Here is a 14,836-nt window from a genome sequence, read left to right as displayed (position 1 = left end):
TGAAATTTACGGACGGTTGGTCACCCTACCTATGCGTGGTTCTTTACAGCGTGAGATAGGTGGCGCAGCTGCAGCACTCCTCATGATGTCATGATAAGAGTGCTGCTAGCCTAAAATATATAATGAAGAGGCCTGCTCACAAATTAAAAAATCCATCCATTCTAGTGTCATGGCAAAAGCTGGGACAGCATTATAAAAAAGAATGGCACCTGCACCACGGCATACATACGGATGACTGGGTGATCCAGGGGGGGCAAGTGCCCCTCCTTGCCCCCCCCTGCGGACGCCCATGGAAATCAACCTATCAAGGCTTGGGTAGTGCCCCTTTCCACAGGAAGTGGTCACTTAGAGGGTGTAGATAACCTAAAGGAAGACAAAGAAGAACTGCTGACCTGAGAACTGAAGACCTGCTGCAGAAAATTGGCACCAAACCCTGCCCCTGCATCCAGGACTCAACAATGATGGTGTGTTGTCTCGTCCTACAATTGTGAGGCCTCCAAGAACCCCGGAGCACCTCCGGACTTTGACCAATTGCACAGAACCTCCCTTGGAGTAGAGGAGCTACACCCCTTCAGCCTGCAGGCACCAATCTGCGAAGACCAGTGTACCAATTGGCTGCTCCCCAGCGACTCTGATGCAGCACCCAAGCCAGAAGAGGTATATCCGTTCTGGAAGATCAGATATGTCCCCCCACCAAGTGAGAGGACACCAGGACCTACCGATGACAAGCTAGGCCAATAGTTGGATAACGGACCCCCTACATCGAAGTCCAAGAAGAAAGAGTCCTATCTGGATTACAAATATTCAGGACAGAGACACCCTTTGAGGGACTTCAAAACCCCCAAGACCCACTCCAGTAGTGGCCTAGCTGTCCCGGAATCATTCTTTGCAACCGGTCTGCCCTGATTGCGAGGATCATCTTGACTGACAATGCTAGGCTGCCCTATTTGCTCTGCACTCAGTCTACCCGGCCTGGGTAACAATGAATCAGATGTAATCCCATGGAATGAGGCCCTTGAAACCTATACCCTCGAGTAGAACCCCCGGACCTACCTTTAAGTCCCTCTGTGCAGTGTGGTTTCAGAAGGTCCCCTTCTTGGTAGCACGCCAGCTAGCAATGACCTCAGCATCCTGCACCCGACCGAATCTGGGAAGCTCCCATTCTTCCACTGCAGGAACATTGGACCTAGCCCGCTACTTACCTAAATCCAGAAGGGAAACCTCAGGAACCCACTATGTGATTTTTATATGCTTTTCCTATTTTCTCCCATTGACTTCTGTTGTACTTAATTGCGCACAACAGTGATTTATTTTGGCAAACCTGTAAAATCAGAACTCAAAAAGTACTTACCATAGAACAAAGTTCTTGGTCTGAAAAAGTATATAAAAACCAATGTTATTTTTACAAATTGGTTTCAGTTTTATTCTTGAGTGTGTGTCTCATTTATTACCTCTGTTAGAACAACAAATGTTCAGCACTACCCTCTGATAAGCCTAACTACATGCCTACACTACCACAAAAAGAGCATTCATATTATGAACTGTTGCCTTTGTATACCAATATGGGATCCACTGGGCTCTCTGCACAATGTACTTCATTTCAGTATACTATATAGAGAGCCAGCCTACTACATTCATACACCCATACAGCTACTTACACACCCACTCAGAGACCCATAACCCACTCAGAGACCCAGAACCCGACTCAGAGACCCACTCAGACACCCATACAGCCACTCAAACACCCAGTCAGAGAAACAGAAACAACTCACATGCCCATTTAGGTACTCACATATCCACCTACAGACCCAGAGAACCACTCATACATCCACTCACAGACCCACACAGGCCCTCACATACACACTCAGAAACTGACACACCCATATACACACTCATACAGCTAGTGACACACCCACTCACAGACCCACATAGCTACTCACTCACACACACACCCACTCACTCACATACCCACTCACAAACCCACCACATTCTCATGCATACACACTTACATACTTACACACTCTCACAACCACTCACACACCCACTCACACAATCATTGAGATACCCCAAAAACTTTTCACACACCCATACAGCCACTCACACCCCCACTCAGAAACCCAGAAAACCACTCACACACCCACTTACCTACTTATACAGCCACTCACACGCCCACTCAGAAACTAAGAGAATGATTCACACACCCACTCACTAACCCACAGAGGTACTCACACACCCACTCAAATGACCCACACAAACACTCATACACCCACTCACAGACCCAGGTTACAGAGACGTTATAAAAAACATAGAAATTGACAAAAAAAAACAAAGGTGAATGAGATGTTATGATTAGGAACTAGCATTAAAAAAACCTTAGAAAATAACTGACCCAAACAAAGGTTACAGGGACGTCATAGTTAGGATTAGGAAATAGAATTAAAAAAACTTTAGAAATTCACTGAAAAAACTAAGGTTACAAGGATGTTATAGTTAGTCTCAGATTTTCCACACACAAAACCATAGAAATTCAGCAGTTACCCAAGTTAACTACAACTTATGCCCCCACAATGCACTGCTTATGACCTCACATAGTATGTCACGGATGACATGGTCAGTGACATTACTGATGACATCACTGATGTTATCTCAAATGAGATCACTGATGACATCAGCCAGCAAAGTAAACTTGAATATCCTTCATAAAATACCATTTTAATCAGATGTCTCAGCCACAGCAGACATCCTTGCTGGTTCTGGTAAGTACTGTTTATTATTTATTTCTTACTTTAACTATTTCCACCTATTGTGCACTGTGGCATTCTGTATTTTTTTCCCAACTTCCCTTGGTTTCCTTTAAGTTTAATGTTGGTAATTCACACATATGTGCTTGTGTTTTCTCTATTCACTGTTTCTGCAGCTGACGTCCTCCTATTTGTATCTTTTTTCAACATCTCACTGTTATGGTGCCAGAAAGCTTTACCTTACCCCTCTTGTCCATGTCTATGCTCTCTGTCTCTCCCTGTAGTACAGTACACAAAGGAATATTGACTTTACCTATAGCTTTCAGAGTATCAAATACATTAAAAACTGTATGATGAAAGGGCAGAGGAGAAATTTAATATTTTCTTTTTTAGGGAAGGGAAGTAATGGATTGCTTAGTAAGGCATTAGATTGGAATACCACCACTAGGTACTATTCAATCTCTTCTTTGTTTTTCCTCATTAATCCAACATTAGTGATGTGTTGCTTCTGTAACTTGTGCAAAACAATATGTTGGTGGTTACTTCTAGCAGGTATCCAAATATGTTTGGTATGCTTTTGTGTAGGACCAGAAGTAGTCCAGGCATCTGTGGAGGAGGGCAGAGAAGGGAAGTGGAGGGAAAGGAGTGGCTGCCGGGAAAAGTGGTAAGTCTCTTTCCGTGCTCTGCGATAACTACTGCATTTTTTTGAAGTATCCTCCTTTTCTTCCAAACCCATTTAGCAATGCCTTTATAAGTTGCCCAGTAGTGTAGTAAAATACTACAGGAGTGTGACCCATAAACCACGTTGGGATCTGGCTGGAAGGATAGAATGAACAGACAATATCCCAACTGGTGTTATTATAGAGACAATTAAACATGTATGCAAAAAGCATTACCAGTACAGAAATAAAGAGACTCAAATTGTTTTTAGATCATGCTCATTGCATCGTATAATTTGAACAAAGATAGAGAATACAGCTATAGCAGCACTGTACAAAAATTGAATCAATAAACAACCCAAATTGCACTTGGTGCTCAGTATGTGCAAGTGACATAAATGGCGACGCAAGTGACAATTGTGGACAGCATTAACGGCGCAAAGTGTAAGAGTGTAATAATATATACAGTGAGTCAGACGAACAATTCGGCTCAAAGGTAAATTACAATGCAATAGTATTTGATTTAGAGGTAAAAATTCAGATGAGCCACTGTGGGAGCTGCGCCATTTATTGCACTGTGTATTCGACGACGTTTCGATCCTCATGATTTGGAATCGTCTTCAAGACCGGGTTGCACTGTCTTGGCATTGCTGCAGGAGGGAAGGCGAGAAGTAAGGTGGGAAGGGGTATGGTAAAGGCACGCAGGGTGATTGCTGGTGATGGCAAAAAGGGTCGGGAGTGGGCAGGGCACATCGAGAGGTAGGGCGCAAAGAGAAGAACGAGGGGAGCGCTGCCAGGGGTGAGTTAATACCCAGTGGTCAGAGTCAATGGGGCAGGTGTGTAAGGCCAGCAGGGCTCAATTAAGTGCGAATGGCTAGAATGCTGGGCTGGCAGAAAAGAAGTCAGAATGCCACCGAGGGGACGTAGTGGGCGCGGTAAAACATAACGTAGTCGGAGAGAAATACCTTCTGTTTGTACAAAGGAATGTTTAAGTCATTCTGGAGAGTCCACGATCAGATCAGCGGTAAAACGTCCGAGAGTGATCTGTGGGGCAGGAAGGGAACAGTGAGGGGAGGGGTCTGTGAGTGACTAACACTGGGGCAAGAAGCACAGGATAGCGCGAGTATACCTGTTAAGTGGATGGAGGCGCCTCTGGTAGAGAAAATCTTTGAGTGCGGGACAGACGTGAAGCCGGAGAGCTCGACGGAGCGTTTCAAGGTATGTTGGAGCCTAGACAGATAAACGGGAGAGTTAGGACGTGTAGGCATCGGAACCGGGGTGGACGGTTTGAGATGTTGGGAAAGGCACGTGTTACCTGAGTAAATCAGTAAAGACTCATCCAAGATCGGGTCCGGGGGGCCGTGCTGAATTCGGCAAGGTGGATGGAAGAGGTTTACTGTTCCGAGAAGTAATCAAGAAGAGGCACGTCACGTGGTTCAGGGGCATGGTACCGGTTTGGCTGATGGGAACGGGCGGGAGCATGCGAGGGGGAGGGAGTAGGGAGGTAGGGAGAGTGGAACCCCTTGTCACATCAGCAATTGTCGAGAAACAATAAAGTTTTGGAACAAACAAAAGTAGGTCTGGAGTAAGAAAAAGCAAAACATTTACATGGATAAGATCTTTTGACAATATAGTTAAAAATGTGACTTAAGTACGGATGACGAACCAAAAATTAGTATCGGTTAGCTAGGCAGGGATATTCAGCAACAATGTGGCATTTCATCACAACGAAATGAAGTTAGAAATATGAAATTAATATACAGTACGGTGTGGATCCCTGATGGTGAAGGAGTAAGGCTAGATGTGAGGTTGACATACATATTACATGACTATCACATATTAAGAAACAGGGTAGGTAATATAGAAGTGGTACAACAAATTCAGATTAAAGGACATGTATATAGTGTAAGGTAACAGGCATGTAATATACAGAGCTAGTTATTGTAGATGTCAAGACAGAGAGGTGTATATAGGAGGTAGGGTAAAGGATGTATGGTGGTCTGGAGGACCGACCGATTAGTAGTGACCACTCAGTGTCTATAGTGCAGTTAAATAGAAATGGTACTGTTCCATTCATCAATAGTATTTAAGCCTTGGTTTACTGAGTTGCACAGAGTCATCCATTTGCATTCAGCCCTAATGAGGAGGGTCTTGATGTCACCGCCCCTCGTTGGTAGAGTTGGTTTGACGATCACCTGCCAGGAAATGTCCGTGTCGAGGTGATTCTTTTCCAGGAAGTGTGTGACCAAAGGTGCTGTGAGGACCTTGCAGATGATTCTGCTTTTATGTTGTATGATGCGTTGTTTAACCATCTGTGTGGTTTACCCAATATGGTCAAGTCACATGGGCAGCGGATAGCGTAGATTACATTTTGGGATCTGCAGTTTGTGTGTTTCTTTAGTTTGTATGTTTTTCCACTGTGAGTAAAGTCTTTGGTATTGTCAGTAAGGTCATATACACTGCAATAATGTCCAATGATGGGTTCCAGTCCCCAAGCTGCTGTGATGGTGTGTCTGTCTACCGGTTTTTCTGGCCAGGTGATGGCATGACAAGATGACTTGCTAGATTATCGTCACGTTGGTAGGAAAAGAGTGGTGGTTCCTGGAATGGTTTGTAGGGACGCAAGAGTGACGAGTTTTTCTTTATAATCTTTGAGATTTTGTTACTGCCTGGGCTGAATTTTGATACAAAAGGTATTCTTGTCATGGATTTTTTTGCTTGTGGTGTGAGAAGGTGGTCTCAATGACAGTACCATGCCCTCTTACGTGCTCTGGTCACCAGACGTCTAGGATAGCCTCTGTTGATTAGTTTATTGGTCAGTATTTCAGCTTCACGAAAGTAGTCTTTGTGCCACTTGCACTTGCGCCTGATGCGTAAAAATTGGCCGTAGGGGAGGCCAACTCGCAGTCCTCATGGGTGATAATTCGAGTATTGAAGCAGAGTATATCTTTCTGTTGGCTTGCGGTATAGGCATGTGCCTAGTTTCCCTTCTTCAGCGTGTATAGTGACATCCAGAAATGGTAAATCATTGTTTTTGCAGTCATTGGTGAATTTGAGGTGATTCTGTGAGTGGTTAAGCCAGTCAGTGAAGGGATTTAACGTTTCAGTGGTGCCATTCCAGAGGAGCAAAATATCGTCAATGTATCGACGCAAAAGGTCGATTTTCTCAAGGAAGGGATTGTTGGTGGAGAGGATGAGTGTTTTTTCCATATGGTGTGCAAAGAGGATGGCAAAGTTTGGGGAAAAACAGGCCCCCATGGAGACACCCTTAACTTGGAGGTAGATGGTGTCTCGATACAAGAAATAGTTATTCTCAAGGGACTCACTGTGTCTATTATTACACTCTTACACTTTGCGCCGTTCACGCTGTCCACAATTGTCACTTGCGTTGCCATTTATGTCACTTGCACATACTGAGCACCAAGTGCAATTCAGGTTGTTTATGGATTCAATTTTTGTACAGTGCTGCTATAACTGTATTCTCTATCTTTGTTTAAATTATATGATGCAATGAGCATGATCTAAAAACGATTTGAGTCTCCTTATTGCCGTACTGGTAATGCTTTTTGCATACATTTTTATAAGTGACCCAGCCTCCTATTTATTGGAGTCATCCTCCCTATCATTCAATTGTTTGAAGAAAATGTGTGATAGCCCACTGCCCACTAACCTATAAAAAGGGCCACTGGAATTATGAATTTGTGAGGCTGCTGCATTTTTCACATAATTATGAATTTGCTGCATTTGCCACATAATCCATCATCTGCTGCATAATCTGCAAATTTTAACAAAAAAAATTGTTTCTAGCTCATACAATTCAAAAGTTACTGTAGTGGACAGCCCTTTGCAAAGGTTGATGGGTCATCTTTCTATTGCTTATTGCTGTATTTGTGTCTTAAGCTGGTACTAATAAGGTGCAACCTATGCCCAGACATTGTTAAAAAGTGTTAAAATGAGAAAATAATGAAGAATTTCTATCGCAAAAAGTGCCACATTATGCCGCATAATGTGCCTCTTCTTGCTTCAAAGTGTAGCCAACATGCCACATAATTTGGCCTTCTCCTGCTGCATAATTCTAGTGGCCCTGCCTATAACCTACTCAATTCTTCCTGTCCTGCCCAGTCCATAAGGTGCAAGCCCATCTCACCATTTGCCACATTTCGCCAAAATGTTCTGCCTAAGTGACTACTTTCATGGCTTCATTACTATTCCACTTTCTACCTCTCATTACCAATGCTAGATCACGCTGAAACGAAAATTGCAACGATGAGAAGAGAGGGAGAAGCAGTAAAAGAAAGAGTTGAGTCCTTAGAGAACTACTCAAGAAGGAACAATCTCAGGATCTTAAAAATCCCGGAAGGAAAAGAGGGAAGCGATCTTAAAAAAAATACGTGGTAACCCTGCTTAAGGATACTCTGAGCCTAGAGATGTCAGAATTAGACCTGGATTCGGACATACAAAGAATACACCGAGACCCCTTCCGCCTAAATCCAGCCAGGTCCAAACCCCGGAAGAGCCTAGTAAATTTTTTAACTTACACAACAAAGGAAATGATTCTTACCCTAGCACTCAAGGCTAAAACATTGAAGACCTCAGATTTTTCCTTTGAAGTAAGATCAGACCTATCTTAAACCACCTTAGATAGGCAATGGGAGCTTGGCCAGCGTATGGAAAAGTTTAGAGCCTTGGGTGTAACAGTGCAGATGCGATTTCCCGCCTTCTTGAGGATTATGTTTAACAACAAAATGTACAATATCAAGACTCCTCTCGAGGCCGACGAATTATTAGTCTTTATCAGTGAATTTTCCCATACTCCTAGGTAAAAAAAAAAAAAGAGACTTAGAAAGGAAAATAGACAATCAAATAAATAACAACTGTGTCCCCCACTTTAAAAAAAATATAAAAAAGAGCAGGCATCACAACCTTCACAGCCTTAAAAAAAAAACTTTCTGGAAAAAATAAAAAAGGGGTAATTAGATGAGCACATAATAGGTGTATCTATGTGTAACTATAAAAAATAAAAATAAAAGTTAGATTGTTAAAAAATATGGGAAATGTTAAAAGAAAAAGAAAGAATGCTCCTCCTCTTACTCCTTTCTATGTCCCAAGATTGATTATATCTTATTCTTTTCTTACTTTTAAGATATCCATTGGGTTTACCCTGGAAAAAATAAGGAGAGAGGGGAAGGGGTAGAGGAAAGGAAAAGGGAAGATAAAGGAATAGATAAAGGAAAGGGGAAGAAAAAAAAAAGTAATAATAAAAAAAAAAAAAATAACATATAATCTTGATCAAAAAAACATAATTTAATAGCGATACGATCGACCGACCGACCGACCAATAGACTAGATAAAAGGGGCCGTAGGTAGGGGTACGTCGGGGACGGCAACCTGGCCAGTCATCCGGCCAGAGCAAGTAGGGGGGGGGGGGTTCCAGGAGAGGGAGGGGGGTAGGAGGGGGGGGAAAAGCACAAAAAAGTCCTTGTAACCAAAACCTTAAAAATCGAAAACTTATTGATTCCAGGGCGTACTGCATAAGAGTGGCCAACATCCAAAACAATAAATGTATACATACCGGAAGGTCAATTGAAGAGAAAACTAAAAAAATATATATTAAAGGGAGAATGGGTAAAGCTGGGCAACGGACTGATAGAGAAATATGAGAGATACTAAATTTCTCTCCTGGAACGTAAACAGCCTGCGCGTACGAGGGAGAAGAAATAAAATTATGCAGTACCTCAGAGATTCGTCCGCGCAGATCATAATGATCCAGGAGACACACTTAAATAAACAAGAGATCACAGACACCTTTAAAAAATTAAGATGGGTCGATAAGTTCGTCACCACAGACCATAATGCTAGCATTCGTGGAGTAGCGATCATATTTAAAAAAGATGCTAGGGCTCAGATTGAGGATTGGAAGACAGATCCGAACGGTAGATGGTTAATAGCTAATGTCCAGCTAGACCTAAGGAGATTTATCCTAGTAGCCTATTACGGACCTGACCAAGAGGACCCCTCCTATATAAACACAATACAAAATCATTTGATAACTATCACCAACCCAATAATCTGGATGGGGGATTTCAACTTAGTATAAGATCCCAAACTGGATAAATCCCCTAGCTCTAGGGCAATAATTCACAACAAAACTAGAGAGGCACTACTGTGCTGTATGTCCAATTTGGGTTTGGAAGATTTTTGGAGACAGAGAGCTGGGAAAATATTGGGGGTCTCTTACCACAACTACAAGCACAAGCATAAATCCCGAATAGATTACGCTCTTTTTAGTTTCTCTCTAAAAGACTTGATAATGAATATTACATATCTACCATCGCACTTATCGGATCATTCTGCCATCACTTTCTCGCTAACACTAGATCGCCAATATACTTTTGCCTCATGGTCTTTTGACCGTACTCTATTATTAGAGGAAACGGAAAGAGAATACCTTATATCTGAAACTACTGCTTTCCTAGAGCTGAATTTAGACTCTGCCCCTTTGGTCAGTGTGTGGGAGACATGGAAAGCGTACATCAGGGGCTGTATCACCAATAGGGCATCCTACAGAAAAAAAGAAGTACAGAGAGGAACTACTGTCAATAGAGCAAGATCTGGCAAGGCTGGATTCAGTAGATCAAGCGCCCTCTACTAATTTAGAAAAGAAAAGAGAGCTCAAAGATAAGCTAGAAACATTACTACAGGAGAGACTAAACAAACGTTGGCAGGCCAGTAAACTCTCCCACTTTGAATATGGCGAGTCTGCAGGGAAGCTGCTAGCCTGGAAAATAAAAGCAGACCAGGTTAGGAAACATATAAAAGAGGTGAGAGTAGATGGAGAATTAAATAGCAGGAAAACTGATCCGGAGATTGGTGAAGCTTTCAGTGCCTTCTTTCATAATATCTATACAGACGAAACAACTGATAATATTGACAACACAGAGGAAAGAAATAAATGGCTGGGAAAGATGAAACTTCCTGAGTTAAAGGAGCAGCAGAGTGAGAATCTAGATACGGAGATAACCGAGGGGGAAGTTGAAAGTGTCATTAAGCAGTTAAAACAGGGGAAAGCCGCAGGACCGAACAGGATTCCGGGTGAACTATATCGGGTGCTTAATTCTGACACTAACGAAGCTATTTAATGACATATTATTAAAAGGAGAAACACCGCCTAGTTCTTGGGGAGAAGCGAACATCGCCTTAATCTTAAAATCAGACAAGGATCCTACGGACTGCGGCTCATATCGTCCAATCTCGCTTCTCAACAGTGACTATAAGATCTTTTCGTCAATTTTGGCTGCTCGTTTGGGAAGCGAGATTGGAGAGATCATACATCAGGTTCAAAAGGGATTTATAAGAGGCCGACAACTTGCCGACTTACCATACGATCTAGTCGGAGCTATAGATATTGCCTCAACTTTTGCTCTACCTCTCGCAATCATGACTCTCGATGCAACAAAAGCATTTGATAGAGTAAATTGGTCTTATTTAAATGCTGCCATGATAAAGTTTAAAATAGGCCCTAAATTCCGTAGAACGGTAGGCTTATTATATAAAAATCCAAAGGCAAGCTTGCTAATCAACGGCACACGCACAAATCCCTTCGAAATTACTAGAGGAACAAGACAGGGGTGTCCTCTTTCACCCTTACTATTTAATATCTATCTAGAACCATTTGCTCACTCCATAAGAGAAGACCCCAATATTCCCCCCTTTTCGTTCTCTGGGTGGGAAAAGAAAGTCGGCCTGTATGCCGATGATATCCTCATCTATACAACAGACCCGACACAGGCTTTCCCTATTGTTATCGAAAGCGCGTAGGAATTTGGGAAGTACTCAGGTTATGAAATAAACGCAGGGAAGACGGAGATAATGGTCTGGAACATCACAAATCTTCAGCTCCCTTTAAGAACTTCAATGCGTTATTTGGGTATAAGAATCACCAAAGACCCCAATCTTCTGGCCCAGAATAATCTGGATCGCATCTCACGCGCGCTAAATCATTAATGAAGTCTTGGTCTTTTCTACCTCTCACCATCTACGGGAGAACCAGCTTAGTAAAAATGTCCATTCTCCCCAAATACACATTTCTCTTCAACACAATTCCTTTATTATTCGACACGAATCAATTAATAAAATGCCAACAAAATATAAATTCATTTGTTTGGTGTTATAAGTCAACCAGGCTGGCGTGGAAGAAACTGAGAAGGAGAAGGGGAAAAGGAGGTCTCGCTTTGCCAGACCTGGAATATTACGCTTGGGCCTTCCACCTGACCCACTCCAGGATGTTACTAAAGTCCCCACTAGACAACTCGAACGGCCATATGTTCAAAGCTATGCTACTGGGCTCTGACCTTCCATTGGACGGATTCCTATTCAAATTTGGGCATCAGAGATTTTTTTTAAAAGTCAGACTAAAGACACTATATTGTCCCATAAAAGAATGGTCTCAAATCAAATCCAAGGCGGAGATTACATACTTTTCTAACTATGCGCCGATCTGGGACTTTCCAGGGCTCTCACCGCATTACACTCAGACGGTTAAAACAGTTTTACAAGAAGCAGGAATCATACGATGAGGAGAATTAGTAGTAGTTGGCTCTCTTATCGAATGGGAAATGTTCTCAGATAGGGTAGCCTCACCGTTATCTTGGTTCGTTTATAGACAGCTTTTTAGTTGGATGCGCTCTCAAACAATTAAAAATATCAAATTTGGAGGAGACAGCTCCTTAGAAAGGAATCTAATCGAAAAACCATATAAAGGTAAGGAGGTTGCCTCACATTATTGGAGCATCATGGAAGAAAGGGAGGGTGAGTTTAATCTTCCGACAAAGCTATGGGGAGGAGAGGGAGAACCCCAGGCAGAAGTGAAATGGATAGAGTCCTTTATACTCCTCTATAAGATCATAAAACCAGCTTGGTTGAGGCGCAATCAACTATTTACATTACATCGGGCGTATTATTCCTCTAAAAGACTTTCCAAGTTTCAACCAGGGAAGTGCTGCAGTAAATGTTCTTTGTTAGCTGCCTCAGATCTGCATATGTTCTGGGAATGCCCGAATGTTACCACCTTTTGGCAAGAAGTCAAGACATCACTTGAGTCAATCCTTAAAATCTCCATTCCTTTTTCTTGGTCGCTAGTAATTTTTGGACTGAGTGACAACATTAAAGGATTAGAAAGAGAGTTCCTATACTATGCCATACTACTAGCAAGAAGACAAATCTGCAAAAACTGGGTCAACATCAATCCACCAACCCATGCAGAGTGGTTGTCCTCACTTTTCATGACGGCAAAAGTAGATTTGGCCAGAACATGCAGTCCACGTACAGTGAGATTTTGGAATTTCCTAATTGAGTGGGGTCGGAAACACTAGGAGCCCCGTTTTTTTTTTTGTTTTTTTTTCCCCCCCGGGTCTGATGATTAAGCCTGAGTCTCCATGTCCAACGGGAGGCACCCCAAGCCATAGTAATATTGGACCATCAGCCAATACTGGGCTTGTATTGGAGGCAGCTCGTGTGGGGTTCTATTCCTCAGCTTTGACACCAGACCAGCCTTTCAGGAAAATTTGACGGTATCTTAAAGGCATAGAGGCCACTGGGTCTTGCGGTTGGAATGCCCCTGGATCGATTAAGTGGCTAATGAGGACAAAAAAAAACAACAAAAAAAAACAATGCGACTAAACCTACGAGTATGTGACACCTATCCACTCCATTGCCAAATATAAACCTAGCCCAGGGCTCGCTGCTTAACTTACCTAACTTTACCCTGCACTGTCACTAACTTTCCCCATAGCCAAGGGAAAAAGTATTTGTAGAAAGCCATTTTGAGGGGAGATTGCAGTGTGGATTGGAACTCTATCTATAATAGTGCTCGGGTGGGATTCAGGAGGGAGTAGGATTAATAAGAGCAGGGCCATTGAAGTTTATGATGATTCATCACTAGCTGTCCCCAAAAAAACATGCTGCCCCTCCTGGATGTCTCCATTAATGTTGCATATTATATTCAAGTAAATTGCACAGCATTGCCTAAATGCTCATATTCATTAATGGCAATATATATTTCTATTTGGCAGCTCATTCATTAATTTGCACACATTAAGCATGTGTTGCGGATGGCACCCCTACCACATGACATTTTTTCATCTTTTTAAGTAAATATCTATTTTTGATTATGGTGGTGATCATAGATTAATTTATACCATGCACTGCTACTGCATTGTGGGAAGTAAGTATAGAAAAAATGTGCCTTCTGATAAAAAATCACAAGAATTGTTTTCCAATTGCCCTAAGGAAACAGCAATTTTGTGGCTAGTTGAAAGTCTGCGTAGGGTTTGGAAGGGAGCAGGACAATGGCGCGCAAGCAGAAAACGAGTGGCTAGGGAGTAGTTGAATTCAGCACAATTTCTAACGGGGCAGCCAGTTAGAGGAAGACCCTAAACCTCTGTGTGAGCCAAAGACAAGAGCCCTTGACACTGGAAATATGTACAAAAATAACTGGGCACACGTTTGGAGATAAACAGTATTGATACAGCAAGATTACTTTAAGGCAAGTCGACACCTGTGGTATGATAAACAAGTTGTTTATGTAGATGGTGTTCTTCAGAACAAACAACGCCAGCCGACACGTGTTTCGTCAACAGGGTAATACCTGTGACTCTTCAGGGCTGTGAATTATATCATGAAATCAGAAACAGAATGTATAATACATAACTTTACAAAGATTCTTTACTATAAACGGTGTCCCTATAGATAAAAAAAGGTGAAAAACATACACCCTATTAACGTGTGGATAACTCAAAACAAAAGGAGAAACCAATATGTGATGGTAGAGTGAGGAGCTTGCAGACAAAATGCCCCACTCAATTGCATAGAGTGGAAAGAAAAGGGGGGAAAAAAACGGAAAATAGCAGCATAACTTTCGAAAACATCACGAAGTATCCCAAATGGGTGCATACATCATTTTGTAGGAGTAGAAAGCTCCATTCTAAAGCGTAAGAAAAAACAGTACTAAATTTAATACCATGTTGACATCCTGCTAATATACAAAAAGGAAAATGGAGAAACTAATCTTCAAGACAAATTAATTGATAAAAAAGGGTGTACTGACTATGTTTCAAAATTTGTCGATGTTACCAACAATGTGAAATAAGAATAGTAATATATAATAGAAAACTGTTGTGGAAGAAGCAATAACAGTTGGTTCCGACCGTTGTTCGAAAATACAAAGTATCGATGGCGCTAAACATTCAATAAACTCCATTCATCGGGGACCGTGACACCTGAAATTGTCCACGTCATTCTTACCAAAACATAGTAAGTTGTTAGAACATGACTAACTAAAACATAATCCTGTAAGGAGGCATACACATGAGTGAGAAAAAGAGGGAGAGGGTGAATAAGCATGCGCACATGACTTGTGACAACAAGGAACGGGAGAAG

The sequence above is a fragment of the Lissotriton helveticus genome, chromosome 7, assembly GCF_964261635.1.
Source record: "Lissotriton helveticus chromosome 7, aLisHel1.1, whole genome shotgun sequence".
Lineage (NCBI taxonomy): Eukaryota > Metazoa > Chordata > Amphibia > Caudata > Salamandridae > Lissotriton > Lissotriton helveticus.
This window is presented reverse-complemented; position numbering follows the sequence as displayed.